This window comes from Balaenoptera physalus, assembly GCF_965194825.1.
Source record: "Balaenoptera physalus genome assembly, chromosome: 10".
NCBI lineage: Eukaryota > Metazoa > Chordata > Mammalia > Artiodactyla > Balaenopteridae > Balaenoptera > Balaenoptera physalus.
The window spans coordinates 79,243,921-79,260,290 of record NC_138889.1 but is presented as its reverse complement, the minus strand read 5'-3'; the positions used below and the strand labels follow the sequence as shown (position 1 = coordinate 79,260,290).

Sequence of the window (16,370 nt, the reverse complement as noted above, 5' to 3'; positions counted from 1 at the left end):
AAGATTTCTTCTCTTTTAGACTGGGTCTTGCTGATGCACATTCCATTTTATTCATTATTTTATCCCTAGGACATAATATGGCACATAGTATGGGTTCAAAAAGTATTAGTTGGAAAAATAAACTATTTCCCAAATGCATCTTGCTTGCCTCATTTTTTTTGTCTTGCCAGTCCTGACAGGTAGAATATCCCTTTCATTCCTCTATGAATTCATATATATATACACATATATATATATGTATATATATATACACATATAATATTTGAATGAGAAAGAAGAACTCTTTAATATCAATTGTATATAGTAGCTGTTCTAGGTGCCTTGCAAACATGATTTTATTGAGTCCTCATAACAACTTTATGGCAAATATTATTACCTCCTGTTTATGAATGAAGGAATAGACTCAAAAGTTTAAGTAACTTGCCTGAGGTAAACTTAAAAGCAACAGAAGTATTAAGCCCAGGTGTGTTTGATTCCAAAATTTTGCTGAGCTTAACAAACACTTACTAAACACCAACCATGTATTCGTGGTTATGTTAGGAACCAAAGGTACAAAAACTTAGCCCCTCCTTTTTAGCAGCTCAGAGTCTAATGAAAAGAAGTCTCACCATCAAAGAAAGTACATAATTTTTTCCACTCCATCACCTTGCATTCCTCTATCCTGTAAGGTACTGTAGAAAGTACTGTGTACATTAAAAATACCATTAAGAGGCAGTCATCCCAATTTCGTTCCTTTTTATGGCTGAGTATTATTCCATTGTATATATGTACCATATCTTCTTTATCCATTCATCTGTCGATGGACATTTAGGTTGCTTCCATGTCTTGGATATTGTAAACAGTGCTGCAATGAACATTGTTCTGAATTATGGTTTTCTCAGGGTATATGCCTAGTAGTGGGATTGTTGGGTCATATGGTAGTTGTCTGTCATACAGAGTGAAGTAACTCAGAAAGAGAAAAACAAATATCATATATTAATGCATATATGTGGAATCTAGAAAAATGGTACAGATGAACCTATTTGCAGGGCAGTAATAGAGACGCAGATGTAGAGAATGGACATGTGGATGCGGTGGGGAGGGCAAAGGGGGATGGGATGAATTGGGAGATTGGGATTGACATATATACACTACCATGTGTAAAACTGATAGCTAGTGGGAACCTGCTGTATAGCGCAGGGAGCTCAACTCGGTGCTCTGTGGTGACCTAGATGGGTGGGATATGGGGGGAGGGAGGTCCAAGAGGGAGGGGATATATGTATACATACAGCTGAACCTTCATTGTACAGCAGAAACTAATACAACATTGTAAAGCAGCTATACCCCAATAAAACAAACAAACAAAATCCAAACCAACAAACAAAAAAGAGACAGTCATCTCATTCAAAAAGGTTAAGCTGGAGCTAAGATGCACAAATCCACTTGAAATGTAATTGGCTTGCGTATTCTTGCCCTTTTTGTGGAGGAGGGACCCTGCACAATGAACCCAGACTACTGAATTCAATCCTTGCAGTAGCAATATGCCCAGCTTGGGGATGGATCCAGTTGGTCCATGTCATTTAAACATTTGCATCATAAAAGGAACCTAACTTCTACTGAAATGCAGTAAATAGTAAATGACAAATTAACAATCCAACCACAAGTGTTAAAAGAATCTAGAAGTGAAACAGATTACTTTCAGCTGGAATTATCAGGAAAGGCTCATAAAAGAGGTAGAATTTGACTTGCGTTTTGTAGCATAGAAGGAAGTGTTTCATGTGAAGCAGAAGGGAAGACAATGATTCCAGGTACAAGAAACATTAGGCACAGCAGTTGAGAAAGGAAAGAACAAGACTGTTCTGGGCTAGAAATAAGACTAGTTTAGTAAAATTAGAGGTAAAGTGCATTTTTAAAGGAAACATCACAAAATAAAGCCTGCATATATTTGTGACTATTTTTGAGCTCCTATACTACACAAAATAATATTAGCTCCCTTTCACTGAGTGCTTTGTATTATGCAAAGCTGGTGAGTCTTATTCTGACCATATATAGAAACAAATGAGTGAGCAGAAATGAAAAAAAAAAAAGAAAAAAGGAAGGAAGATAGACAAAAGGAAGGAAGGAAGGAATGAAGGAAGGAAGGGAGGGGGAAGGGAGGGGGGAGGGAGAGAGGGAGGGAGGGGGGAAGGGAAGTTTTAGAATTAGAAAGCAAACTTGGCAGTGTGCAAATACTACTTAACTAAGCCACTTACCATGGGTAGTGCATAAAGTAGGTTTTTGATTTCTGGATTACTGCCTAAAAGAGACGCCATACAAAAACAATTTAGCATAGTTAGTCAAATGTCTTATGACCCGTTTCCAAATACCCCACCTTTCACAAAATAGAATTTTCTTTTGGCAGTTTCGATTGCCTATGTCTTTTAATGCTGTGCTGGCAGTCTTTCCAATGCTCTGTCATCTGGGTATCAGATTAGTGTTCATACTTTATGTTCCTCAACCATCTACCTAATGAGATTACAAAATTCAAGAACACATAGATTTAAAGTTGAAAATACTTGGACTACTAGAAGTTGAGTGCTAGATTTAGTGTCCTTTAGGCTATAAAAAGTAGAGAAAAATAGGGGAAATCTGGCAGCTAGTACAGGCAATAAAATGTCAATTGATCTTAAAGCACACTGTAGAGGTATTCAGTCATCCTGTTAAAATTAAATTAAGCTCCCCCCTTTTAATTAAAATCTGTAAATAAACTAAGTAAAACCATCACATCAGAGAGCTAGAGAAGAACATGATGTCCACTTTAATCACTTCTCATTTTGCAGATTTGCAGATATTAACTGATATTCTGGTTGGGCAGAGGATAAAACACCAAACTTTTTTCTCACTAATGAATACAATAGAATGAATACTGTTTTTAACAACCCAAAACACTAGGAACAGAAAACTTTATTTGAACTAGAAAAAGTTAAGAATGTTACCCTTTAAAAATTATAATTTTACTAACAAAATTTTTTACTATAAAGTTTGGCATTCTTGATTTGCTTAAATTATATTGTTGATTGCCATCCCTAACTTTATAATATTTCAATAACATTATTATTTAGGAAAATATTTATCTGAAAATTTTCTCAATACTTCCCATTACACAGTCAAATTTAATCTGCTACATATATATACATATGTGTATATATATATATATATATGTTTTTTTAAAATCTTGCCTTTAATATTATCGTTACCTTCCTCTTTCTACCCTACAATCCTCTCTGTAATTTTGTCTTGTTCTGCACTCTTGGCATTTAGCATTTTCTAACATGCTGAACTGGCCATGGGTTACTGAAATGTCTTCAAATGGATCCAGGTTCTACCAATATCCTGACAACAGAGATGTTGCTTGGTTGTATACAGTCCCTCCTCTATGTCCAGCATCAATAAAACAGATGAACACAAAAATTATACAAACTAGGGGAAAGGTGAAGATACACCATATTCTAAGATAACCAGAAATAGGGGTTTTTACCCACTGGATCTGTTTAAGTAGAGATATGCAAACTGTTAGAAAATTACAACATTCATTAATCCACTCAAAAGAAAAAAGGGAAAAGAAATATTAACTACAGCACTTTTGCTTTAAACACCCCTCTTGCCCCTTAAGTGGAGTATTTCACTCAAACCTGATGGAATATTCCCTTTAAAGCTTTCCTTTATGCTTAAAATTTGGTAACTAACTGATAAAAACATTACCAAAAGAATTTTTACATACCCATAAAATGTCCTGTGATATTGCGAATTTTGTTTTAATCACTTATTTGGCTTATTTCAGCCAGTTTATTTTGAAATGTTAGGAATCTTTGGGGAAAATACTTGACATTAATGGTATTAACAGACTAGCCCAATCTAAGAACTTAGATTAGGTCTGGAAGTTATTAAAAACAAAAAAGTTTCTTGATAATTTTTCCACTATATTTGTTACTCAGAGAATATTAATTAGGAAAATCAACTCATCTGTTACTTTTTTAAGAAAAGTTTAAAATGAATTTACATGTGCATATGCATGTATTATACATGCCTATTTTTCTTTGCTTTCCATTTCCTTAGCTTTATTTTTTTATATATTAATTCTCTTAGGACATTTCTGGTTATATGTCTGGAAACTTCAGCCATCTAGAAAAAAAGAAGGTTGGGAAATAATGAAAAAAATGTGGTGAAAGAATTCACATAAAAGTTTTGGAGACTTGAAAATGGGAACAACAGACACAAAAAATTACTGAACTAGAAAAAAAGGCCTTCCTGGCAGGTACTTATATAGCAATATACTGATAACTGTGGGATAAAAAAAAAGGCACCCAGACATTATTACAGAGTTCTCCTCCAAGGAATCAAACTTCTAATTCAAAGGTAAAGAGAGATTGTGATTCATATTTTTTCTTTCTGCTTTAGACATTAGAAAAAAATTACCAGTTGTAAAAGAAAAATGAAATCTTAAAAATAAATTTAGTTCAATTATTTACTTCAAGTATCTTCTTAGGAATTTCATCCTATTTACTTTTACGCAAATACACACATATACACAGAGGAGGATGTATAATCTGTGTATTGATATATAATGTCAAAACTATATATTATATATTCAATTTATGTCAATATGAATCTCATCATTGTCCCTTATATACAGATTTTTTTTCAATAGGTGTCCAAGCAGTGGAAAAAATATAAAAATGACAAGTCAGAGGAGTTTCTTCCAGTGGGATTAATTCCAGTATTTAAGTAGTTTCTGAATATTAGCAATCCAAGAGGTATTAAGTTAAATGTTAAGATTCTGGGAATTGAATTAGAGATTATTTAAGGAAGGGGAGAAATTCTTGTTTAAATTCTTCCCTTTGAATAATTCAATCCATGTTTTTAATAATCCTCATGCAACCAAGATGTCTTCTGGAGTTACCATAGTATTCACTAATTACTAATAAAATATTCTATTACCTAATTTGCTAATCCAGGGGATCCTGAAGAGTGTGAAGAAAGACAGTAATTTGGAATTAAAAAACAAATGCATAGGAGTTTCCACTGAGCCGTGATTTGCTCTGAGATTTTTTTCCCTCTTTTCCAATTACAGGCATTAGCTAAAATCAATACCAATCCACGTTCCATTCCAAAGGTCAAGAGACTTCACTCAATCACTTCAATGAGAATATGCACAGTAATTTTGACTCTCTTCTCCATTAAGATCTAATGATTCTTCTTCAGAAGGAATTTTCAAGTCTGAGCACCACTCACTCCCCACCACTTCTTAATGTTTCCTCTGCTACTTCCTTAGTGAAACTGTCATTTTGTGCACCTGGACTATTGCAATATTTCTCTAGGGGACCTCCATCTCTAGACATTTGTCTCAGCTGGCTACAACCAATTCTCCACATTGCTTTATAACATATATGATCATGTCATTCTTGTGCTCCAAAACTGTCAATAGTATCCGAAAGCCAATTGAACACAGACCTTATTCCTTACTAAAGTATTCCAAGGTCTTCACAAGCTGGGTCTACCTACAAACACTCCTACCATTTTCCACACATGAGACGGGAGATTTTCAGAATTATAGATCTCACAGATTTATAATCTATCTTTTATCTAGCTATAGATATATGCATATATCTATATATGTGTACCCATAAACACAGTTTCTAAAATAGGTGTCTAAGATAATTGCATACTTTAAAAATTTTCCAAATTAAGAAAACACAAAATTGCCATTTAACATCACCCTTACTTTACAAAAAAAATACTTTTTCCCTTCACTTAAATTAACTGTTTATGAAAACACTTCACATTGTTATGTCATTTATTTTTCATATATCACTGTAATAATGATGACTTTGTCATATATTGGCAGGAGTGTCTGGCAATGACAGGTATTTGGGAATCACTGCACTAGACTAGTCATCATTCCCTAAAAACATACTGATTGGTAATATTATGACTCATAGACTTACATTAATTATGAGAATGGTTGAAAACGCAGACGACTGTGTCAGTTAAGGTCTTGGCAGGAAACCAGCACAGTCAGCAGGGATTCTGAAATAACAGGGATATTTGCAGAAGCAAGGCCAGGGTTAAGGAAATCAACAAGGTATGTTAGGGCATCCAGGGATTAGCAACAGCAGGAAGGGCTGCAGAGAATAATAGGTGGTATCAGAGGCTCAGGGAGGCCTCATGGCATTTTTAAATGAAAGAACCAGAATCCTGATGCCTTAGCAGAGAGCAGAGGAAGAAAACCCTACATCCCTCTCCTCTTTCTGATTGCTAATGCCTCTCACTGGTCGATTCAGTGGCAAGTCAGAGGGCAAGGGAATAAGGCTGACAGAGTCAATAAGGATCAAGCCAGTCCTCTGCACAGAATAGGGAAAGAAAGGAGAAAATGGATGGGGTGACATGGGAAGGACAAATGGAGAATAACTAGCCAACTAATTTTCTTCCTGTCCTATTTGTAGAAATTTAAGGCAAGCTTAATTTGAATTGCAGTGCCCTTTATTTTGCCATTTTTCCTTAGCTAATTGCGTTAGAATGCCTATGTTAGAGCAGTGCTTTCCAATCTTTTTTACGTTATGGCACATGTCAGTCAATCAGAGGATTTGGGATGCATACAAACAATCCCGAATTTACAATGGTTCTACTTATGATTTTTTGACTTTACAATGGTGCAAAAGTGATATGTATTCAGTAGATTCATACTTTGAATTTTGATCTTTTCATGGGCTAGAGATATGTGGTCTGATACTCTCTTATGACGCTGGGCAGCAGCAGCGAGCGACGCCGCCCGGTCAGCCCTGCAATCACGAGGGTCAACCACCAATACACTGACAACCACTCTGCACCCATACAACCACTCTGGGTTTTTTTTAGTATAGTACAGTGTTCAATAAATGTCATGAGATAGTCAATGCTTTATTATAAAATAGGCTTTGTGTTGTATGATTTGCTCAACTGGAGGCTAATGTAAGTGTTCTGAGCACATTTAAGGTAGGTGAGGCTAAGCCATAATGTTTGGCAGGTTAGGAGTATTAAATTCATTTTTGATGAACTTAAGATATTTTTGGCTTATGATGGGTTTAATGGGACAACTCCATCATAAGTTGAGGAAGATCTATAGGTAAAAGTCTTGGTGAAAAAAATATTTTTTTGCACTCTCTTTGTACTATGAATAGACATGATTCTACATATTAAATTTGTATGAAACTTCCCAACAACAATTAAAACTGAATTTTTTAAATAGGAAAATTAAGCTTGCTTTCGTAATTTTTTTTAGTATTGCTTTTTATGCTTGAACTGGTCAGTCACAATTCCTGATCAAGACCTTAACAAAGTTCTCTTCATATTCTTGAGTCACCATTGACTAGAAATGTTGTTGGTAAAATAAGTAAAACCATTTTTATAGCCTTTTAAAATTTATAAGAATGAGATTATATTTAAAGAAAAGCTCTTTTTTCTTTTCTTATGAAGGCAATATGTTAAACGTATACTGTGATAATGAAAATGAATTTCAAGTCCAAAAAACAATTCAAATCAGGTGTTCCAAAGTTTTAATGAAGTTCTAATTTTCAGAGTACACATGCATTGTCAGGGCAGTCCTTCTGCTGCTAGCTTTAAGGCCGCTTAAAGTCACATCCACTGCAAATGGAAAGGAGTGTCTCAAATTTGTGAAAACAGAGATCTGGAGCCATCATCCAGATCTGTGCCCACAAGGAGATCTCATCCTCTAACCCTTCCTCCAACACCTTCCTCTGAACTCACTAGGGTTTGCCCTGTCCTTGTGGACATCTAGAGCTCCTCCATTAACTTCTTGATGGGCTGCACTGTGCACTCACTCTAGACACTGAGTAGATGCCCAGGTGGCAGAGCATGTCCAAAGAAGGACTGAAGAATGGTTATCAGATCTCTCATTATCTCAGTAATGACTCCAGCCTCCCAGACTTCATTCATATGCCCCAAGGCCAAGGGAGATTAATATTTCAGATGTACGATTGTAACCTTTACTACTATACACTGATTGGGAAGCTTGAGACCCAGAAAAAACATTTGCTTAGTTATAGTCAGTTACCTTTATGAAAACAATTCCAAAGGGTAAAAAGATCAACATTGTTGGGGTTTTTTTTCTTATCAGGTATACAAATTTAATATTTTTGAGATTTGGTATGAGGTTCTACAATCTGATCAGGGACTAGTTATAATAACATAGGATGTAGGACAAGGCCAGTTGTTCCTGGAAAGTTAATTGTCAGATTACCCTACACCTGTCTAACATCCTCTGTCCATTATAATTCATTTGATGATTTCCCCCCTTCGTAAGGGAAACAAGTAAAACAAAGAAATTTTGATTTTGTAGAAGTAACTCCCACTAAGATCTATAGTCACCTCTAAGAAATATAGTTTGCATTGTCACAAAAAAATGGCAAATATGTTTGCAAAGTTCCTATAAGAAATCTCTCTTCAAAAGTTGTGCCAGCTTGCTATTTATTGTTGCTACTAAAGAACATAGAGAGACCTACTCTTACTCCAGTCTTGAATGAAGTAACAGAGTTAGGATCAGGTGTAATCATTGCCCATAGTATTTGCCCTCGGAGTGATTGCAAAAAAGTCAAAGCACTTTCCTTCCATGAAGCAGATTCTGGAATGAGACAAAAACCCTTCAGGTCTACCCTGCCTGAAGATGTAGAGTCCAGGTCTGCTTGTTCGTATAGAAAAATATTATTTCAACAAGCAGAGGGCTGAAATAAGTGTGTCAATATAAAGTTGAAATAAGTGTGTCAATATAATATTGTTCAAAGTAAAATAAAGGGACATCAGAATACTTTGTTTTCATTGGTCTCCCAGTTCCATAGTGTCCTATAATTTCTGACTTAATCCATATCTTAAAATAACTAAAAAATTAGACTTAACCTAGAGCATGGAATGAACTCGATTTTTCAAGTCTTAATAGTCCATTGGAAAAGACTGTAATCAAAACGTCTCAGGACCAACAGTGAATATTGCAGCATCAAGCTGTATGTTTCTTTGCTAAAATTTTCTCTACCTCTGACCATAGGGTGTTGGTGGTGGCTCTTTTATATTAGGGAGGAGTAGAATTTGGAGAAGACATGGGAAGATGTACACTTCAGAGGCTTATATAACATTAACAACAATAGCCAATGTTTACTGAGTGTTTATATGCACCACATACCACACAATGTTCTGAAGGGCTGGTATTAGTTGGGTGCATTTAGTTGAAAGCAATAGAAAATAAAACTGGCAAGAAAAAAAACTGGGAATATATAGGGTTATAATCTTAAACAGGGTTAGTTTGAGAGTTGTCTTAATCCAATGTATTTCTTGTGATTATGAGATTCTATTGGCTCAAGGAAGAAGAGGGCTCTGGTAGCTTTGGGCCTCATATAAATATACAACATCAAGAGGAAGAAACAATCTCTTAAGCATGCTTGATACCCAGCTTGTATACACCTACATTGTCTAATATGACTATCTCTTCATATTGGTGAATGTGCATGATCTACCAACTCTGAGAAGAAAAGTAATCACCTAGGCCTAACTGATTGGAATTGATTCATCTGGCCATTTCTGAACAAATTTGTCATTAGAAAATGCTGAAGATTGGTTCAAGATGGCAGAGTAGAAGGACGTGCTCTCACTCCCTCTTGCGAGAGCACTGGAATCACAACTAACTGCTGAACAATGATCGAAAGGAAGACACTGGAACTCACCAAAAAAGATACCCAACATCCAAAGACAAAGGAGAAGCCACAGTGAGATGGTAGGAGGGGCGCAATCACAATAAAATCAAATCCCATAAGTATTGGGTGGGTGACTCACAAACTGGAGAACACTTACACCACAGAAGTCCACCCACTGGAGTGAAGGTTCTGAGTCCCACGTCAGGCTTCCCAACCTGGTTCTGAACCCCACATCATGCTTCCCAACGGGAGAAGGAATTCCTAGAGAATCAGACTTTCAAGGCTAGCGGGATTTGACTACAGGACTTTGACAGGACAGGGGGAAACAGACACTCCACTCTTGGAGGGCACACACAAAGTAGTGTGCGCATCGGGACCCAGGGGAAGGAGCAGTGACCCCACAGGAGATTGAACCAGACCTACCTACTAGTGTTGGAAGGTCTCCTGAAGAGGCAGGGGGTGGATGTGTCTCACCGTGAGGACAAGGACACTGGCAGCAGAAATTCTGGGAAGTACTCCTTGGCATGAGCCCTCCCAGAATCCGCCATTAGCCCCACCAAAGAGCCCAGGTAGGCTCCAGTGTTGGGTCGCCTCAGGCCAAATAACCAACAGGGAGGGAACCTAGCCCCACCCATCAGCAGACAGGTGGATTAAAGTTTTACTGAGCTCTGCCCATCAGAGAAACAGCCAGCTCTACCCACCACCACTCCCTCCCATCAGGAAACTTGCACAAGCCTCTTAGATAGCCTCATCCACCAGAGGACAAACAGCAGAATCAAGAAAGACAATCCTGCAGCCTGTGGAGCAAAAACCACATTCACAGAAAGAGAGACAGGATGAAAAAGCAGTGGGCTATGTACCAGATGAAGGAACAGATAACACCCCAGAAAAACATCTAAATGAAGTGGAGATAGGCAACCTTCCAGAAAAAGAATTCATAATAATAACAGTGAAGATGATCCAGGACCTCGGAAAAAGAATGGAGGCAAAGATTGAGAAGATGCAAGAAATGGTTAACAAAGACCTAGAAGAATTACAGAACAAACAAACAGAGATGAACAATAAAATAACTGAAATGAAAAATACACTAGAAGGAATCAATAGCAGAATAACTGAGGCAGAAGAACGGATAAGTGACCTGGAAGACAGAATGGTGGAATTCACTGCTGCAGAACAGACTAAAGAAAAAAGAATAAAAAGAAATGAAGACAGCCTAAGAGACCTCTGGGACAACATTAAACACAACAACATTGGCATTCTAGGGGTCCCAGAAGGAGAAGAGAAAGAGAAAGGACCACAGAAAATATCTGAAGAGATTATAGTCAAAAACTTCCCTCACATGGGAAAGGAAATAGCCACCCAAGTCCAGGAAGGGCAGAGAGACCCATACAGGATAAACCCAAGGAGAAACACACCGAGACACATAGTAATCAAATTGGCAAAAATGAAAGACAAAGAAAAATTATTGAAAGCAGCAAGGGAAAAACAAAAATAACATACAAGGGAACTCCCATAAGGTTAACAGCTGATTTCTCAGCAGAAACTCTACAAGCCAGAAGGGAGTGGCATGACATATTTAAAGTGATGAAAGGCAAAAACCTACAACCAAGATTACTCTACCCAGCAAGGATCTCATTCAGATTCGATGGAGAAATCAAAAGCTTTACAGACAAGCAAAAGCTAAGAGAATTCAGAACCACCAAACCAGCTCTACAACAAATGCCAAAGGAACTTCTCTAAGTGGGAAACACAAGAGAAGAAAAGGACCTACAAAAACAAACTCAAAACAATTAAGAAAATGGTCATAGGAACATACATATCAATAATTACCTTAAACGTGAATGGATTAAATGCTCCAACCAAAAGACACAGGCTTGCTGAATGGATACAAAAACAAGACCCATATATATGCTGTCTACAAGAGACCTACTTCACACTTAGGGACACATACAGACTGAAAGTGAGGGGATGGAAAAAGATATTCCATGCAAATGTAAATCAAAAGAAAGCTGGAGTAGCAATACTCATATCAGATAAACTAGACTTTAAAATAAAGAATGTTACAAGAGACAAGGAAGGACACTACATAATGATCAAGGGATCGATCCAAGAAGAAGATATAACAATTATAAATATATATGCACCCAACATAGGAGCACCTCAATACATAAGGCAACTGCTAACAGCTATAAAAGAGGACATCGACTGTGACACAATAATAGTGGGGGACTTTAAAACCTCATTTACACCAATGGACAGACCATCCAAACATAAAATTAATAAGGAAACACAAGCTTTCAATGAAACAACAGACCAGATAGATTTAATTGATATTTATAGGACATTCCATCCAAAAACAGCAGATTACACTTTCTTCTCAAGTGCGCATGGAACATTCTCCAGGACAGATCACATCTTGGGCCACAAATCAAGCCTCAGTAAATTTAAGAAAATTGAAATCATATCAAGCATCTTTTCTGACCACAACACTTTGAGATTAGAAATCAATTACACTGAAAAAAATGTAAAAAACACAAACACATTGGAGGCTAAACAATATGTTACTAAATAACCAAGAGATCACTGAAGAAATCAAAGAGGAAATCAAAAAATACCTAGAGACAAATGACAATGAAAACACGACGATCCAAAACATATGGATGCAGCAAAAGCAGTTCTAAGAGGGAAGTTTATAGAAATACAAGCCTACCTCAAGAAACAAGAAAAATCACAAATAAAAAATCTAACCTTTCACCTAAAGGAACTAGAGAAAGAAGAACAAACAAAACCCAAAGTTAGCAGAAGGAAAGAAATCATAAAGATCAGAGCAGTAATAAATGAAATAGAAACAAAGAAAACAATAGCAAAGATCAATAAAACTAAAAGCTGTTTCTTTGAGAAGATAAACAAAATTGATAAACCATTAGCCAAACTCATCAAGAAAAAGAGGGAGAGGACTCAAATCAATAAAATGAGAAATGAAAAAGTAGAAGTGACAACAGACACCGCAGAAATAAAAAGCATCCTAAGAGACTAACTACTACAAGCAACGCTATGCCAAAGAAATGGACAAATTGTTAGAAGGGTATAACCTTCCAAGACTGAACCAGGAAGAAACAGAAAATACGAACACACCAATCACAAGTAATGAAAATGAAACTGTGATTAAAAATCTTCCAACAAACAAAAGTCTCGGACCAGATGGCTTCACAGGTGAATTTTATCAAACATTTAGAGAAGAGCTAACACCGACGCTTCGCAAACTCTTCCAAAAAACTGCAGAGGAAGGAACATTCCCAAACTCATTCTATGAGGCCACCATCACCCTGATACCAAAACCAGACAAAGATCCTATAGAAAAAGAAAATTACGGACCTATTTCACTGAAGAATATAGATGCAAAAATCCTCAACAAAATACTAGCAAACAGAATCCAACAACACATTAAAAGGATCATACACCATGATCAAATGGGATTTATCCCAGGGATGCAAGGATTCTTCAATATACGCAAATCAATCAATGTAAATCACCATATTAACAAACTGAAGAATAAAAACCATATGATCATCTCAATAGATGCAGATAAAGCTTCTGACAAAATTCAACACCCATTTATGTTAAAAACTCTCCATAAAGTGGGCATAGAGGGAACCTACTTCAACATAATAAAGGCCATATATGACAAACCCACAGCAAACATCATTCTCAATGGTGAAAATCTGAAAGCATTTCCTCTAAGATCAGGAACAAGACAAGTATGTCCACTCTCACCACTATTATTCAACATAATTTTGGAAGTCCTAGCCACAGCAATCAGAGAAGAAAAAGAAATAAAAGGAATACAAATTGGAAAAGAAGACTTGAAGCTGTCACTGTCTGCAGATGACATGATACTATACATAGAGAAGCCTAAAGATGCCACCAGAAAACTACTAGAGCTAATCAATGAATTTGGTAATGTTGCAGGATACAAAATTAATGCACAAAAATCTCTTGCATTCCTATACACTGATGAAAAACCTGAAAGAGAAATTAAGGAAACACTCCCATTTACCGTTGCAACAAAAAGAATAAAATACCTAGGAATAAACCTACCTGGAGAGACAAAAGACCTGTATGCAGAAAACTATAAGACACTGATGGAAGAAATTAAAGATGATACCAACAGATGGAGAGATATACCATGTTCTTGGATTGGAAGAATCAATATTGTGAAAATGACTATACTACCCAAAGTGATCTACAGATTCAATGCAATCCCTACCAAATTACCAATGGCAATTTTTATAGAACTAGAACAAAAAATCTTAGAATTTGAATGGAGACACAAAAGACCCTGAATAGCCAAAGCAGTCTTGAGGGAAAAAAACGGAGCTGGAGGAATCAGACTCCCTGACTTCAGACTATATTACAAAGCTACAGTAATCAAGACAATATGGTACTGCCACAAAAAAAGAAATATAGATTAGTGGAACAGGATAGAAAGCCCACAGATAAACCCACGCACCTATGGTCAACTAATCTATGACAAAGGAGGCAGGGATATACAATGGAGAAAAGACAGTCTCTTCAGTAAGTGGTGCTGGGAAAACTGGACACCTGCATGTAAAAGAATGAAATTAGAACACTCCCTAACACCATACACAAAAATAAATTCAAAATGGATTAGAGACTCCCTAACACCATACACAAAAATAAATTCAAAATGGATTAGAGACCTAAATGTAAGACTAGACACTATAAAACTCTTAGAGGAAGACATAGGAAGAATACTCTTTGACATAAATCACAGCAAGATATTTTTTGATCCACCTCCTAGAGGAATGGAAATAAAAACAAAAATAAACAAATGGGACCTAATGAAACTTCAAAGCTTTTGCAAAGCAAAGGAAACTACAAACAAGACAAAAAGACAACTGTCAGAATGGGAGAAAATATTTGCAAATCAATCAACGGACAAAGGATTAATCTCCAAAATATATAAACAGCTCATGCAGCTCAATATTAAAAAAACAAATAACCCAATCCAAAAATGGGCAGAAGACCTAAATAGACATTTCTCCAAAGAAGACATACAGATGTCCAAGAAGCACATGAAAAGCTGCTCAACATCACTAATTATTAGAGAAATGCAAATCAAAACTACAATGAGGTGTCACCTCACACCAGTTAGAATGGGCATCATCAGAAAATCTACAAATAACAAATGCTGGAGAGGGTGTGGAGAAAAGGGAACTCTCTTGCACTGTTGGTGGGAATGTAAATTGATAGAGCCACTATGGAGAACAGTATGGAGGTTCCTTAAAAAACTAAAAATAGAACTACCATATGACCCAGTAGTCCCATTACTGGGCATATACCCAGAGAAAACCATAATTCAAAAAGACACATGCCCCCCAATTTTCACTGCAGCACTATTTACAATAGCCAGGTCATGGAAGCAACCTAAATGCCCATCAACAGACAAATGGATAAAGCAGATGTCGTACATATATACAATGAAATTACTCAGCCATAAAAAGGAATGAAATTGAGTCATTTGTAGAGACGTGGATGGATCTAGAGACTGTCATACAGAGTGAAGTAAGTCAGAAAGAGAAAAACAAATATCATATATTAACGCATGTATGTGGAACCTAGAAAAACGGTACAGATGAACCGGTTTGCACAGCAGAAATTGAGACACAAATGTAGAGAAAAAACGTATGGACACCAAGGGGGGAAAGCGGCGGCGGGGGGGGGGGGTTGGTGGGATGAATTGGGAGATTGGGATTGACATATATACACTAATATGTATAAAAGGGATAACTAATAAGAACCTGGTGTATAAAAAAATAAAATAAAATTCAAAAATTCAAAAAAGTAATTTAAAAAATAAAAGACCAAAAAATAAAATAAAATAAATAAGCAACAAAGATATATTGTATAGAACAGGGAATTTTAGTCATTATCTTTTAATAATTTTTAATGAAGTATAAACTATAATAATACTGAATCACTATGCTGAAACTAATATAATATTGTAAATCAAATATACTTTAATAAAAACAAAAACATTATTGAGACAACTAGATAACTTTGCACAGGGTCTGATGATTAAATGATAATAATACATTGATGTTAATTTCCTATCATTGATGGTTATATTAAGCTATGTAGGAAAAATTTCATATTTATAATAAACACGGTATTCAGGGTGATGTTTTATTATGTCACTGGCAACTACTTCTCAATGTTTCAGAAAAATAAAAGTTCTATATTGTCTCTGAAAAAAAAAAAAAAAAGAAAATGCTATACATCGATAGGCTTAAGACTGGGTTCCTAAATTAATTACTGAATTAAGAGAGGGGTGGATTAACATGATTGGCTCAAATTGGCCTACCCCTTGAGCTGAGCTGGAGTCAGTACTCCAAATTGCATCTTTATTATGCAAAGAGGGTGGGGGTAATAACGAATGAATATTAAAAGACAGCCGAAATACCAAGGATGGCATTTCACATTTATTATTTCATTTAATCCTCAGCAGAACCCTATGAGGTAAACTTTATGTGAATGTCTCTTTTTCTGATGCTTAGTTGTTTATGATGCTTAACTCTCATGGTTTGATTGATATCATATTTTAATGAAATCTCCCGAAATGTGGCCTTCCAGTCTCTGTCCTAATTTACTGTA

The 16,370-nt window shown here is 36.1% G+C and overlaps 1 protein-coding gene across 10 annotated transcripts in view; it reads right to left on the bottom strand.

The window, feature by feature from the left end:
* GAS2 (growth arrest specific 2) overlaps positions 1-16,370 on the bottom strand; it is a 159,992-nt gene that overhangs the window by 141,445 nt on the left and 2,177 nt on the right. For 7 of the 10 annotated variants that reach the window (XR_014267937.1, XM_082476704.1, XM_082476707.1 and 4 more), the window contains exons 2-3: positions 5,964-6,045; positions 2,232-2,275 (exon numbers count right to left, since the gene is read on the bottom strand). The exons of 1 other annotated variant lie outside the window; for it this stretch is intronic. The gene's annotated coding sequence lies outside the window, so the exon portion shown is untranslated. The remainder of the gene's footprint in view (positions 1-2,231; positions 2,276-5,963; positions 6,046-16,370) is intronic. 2 more of the 10 variants (XM_082476712.1, XM_082476715.1) reach the window with 1 other exon arrangement.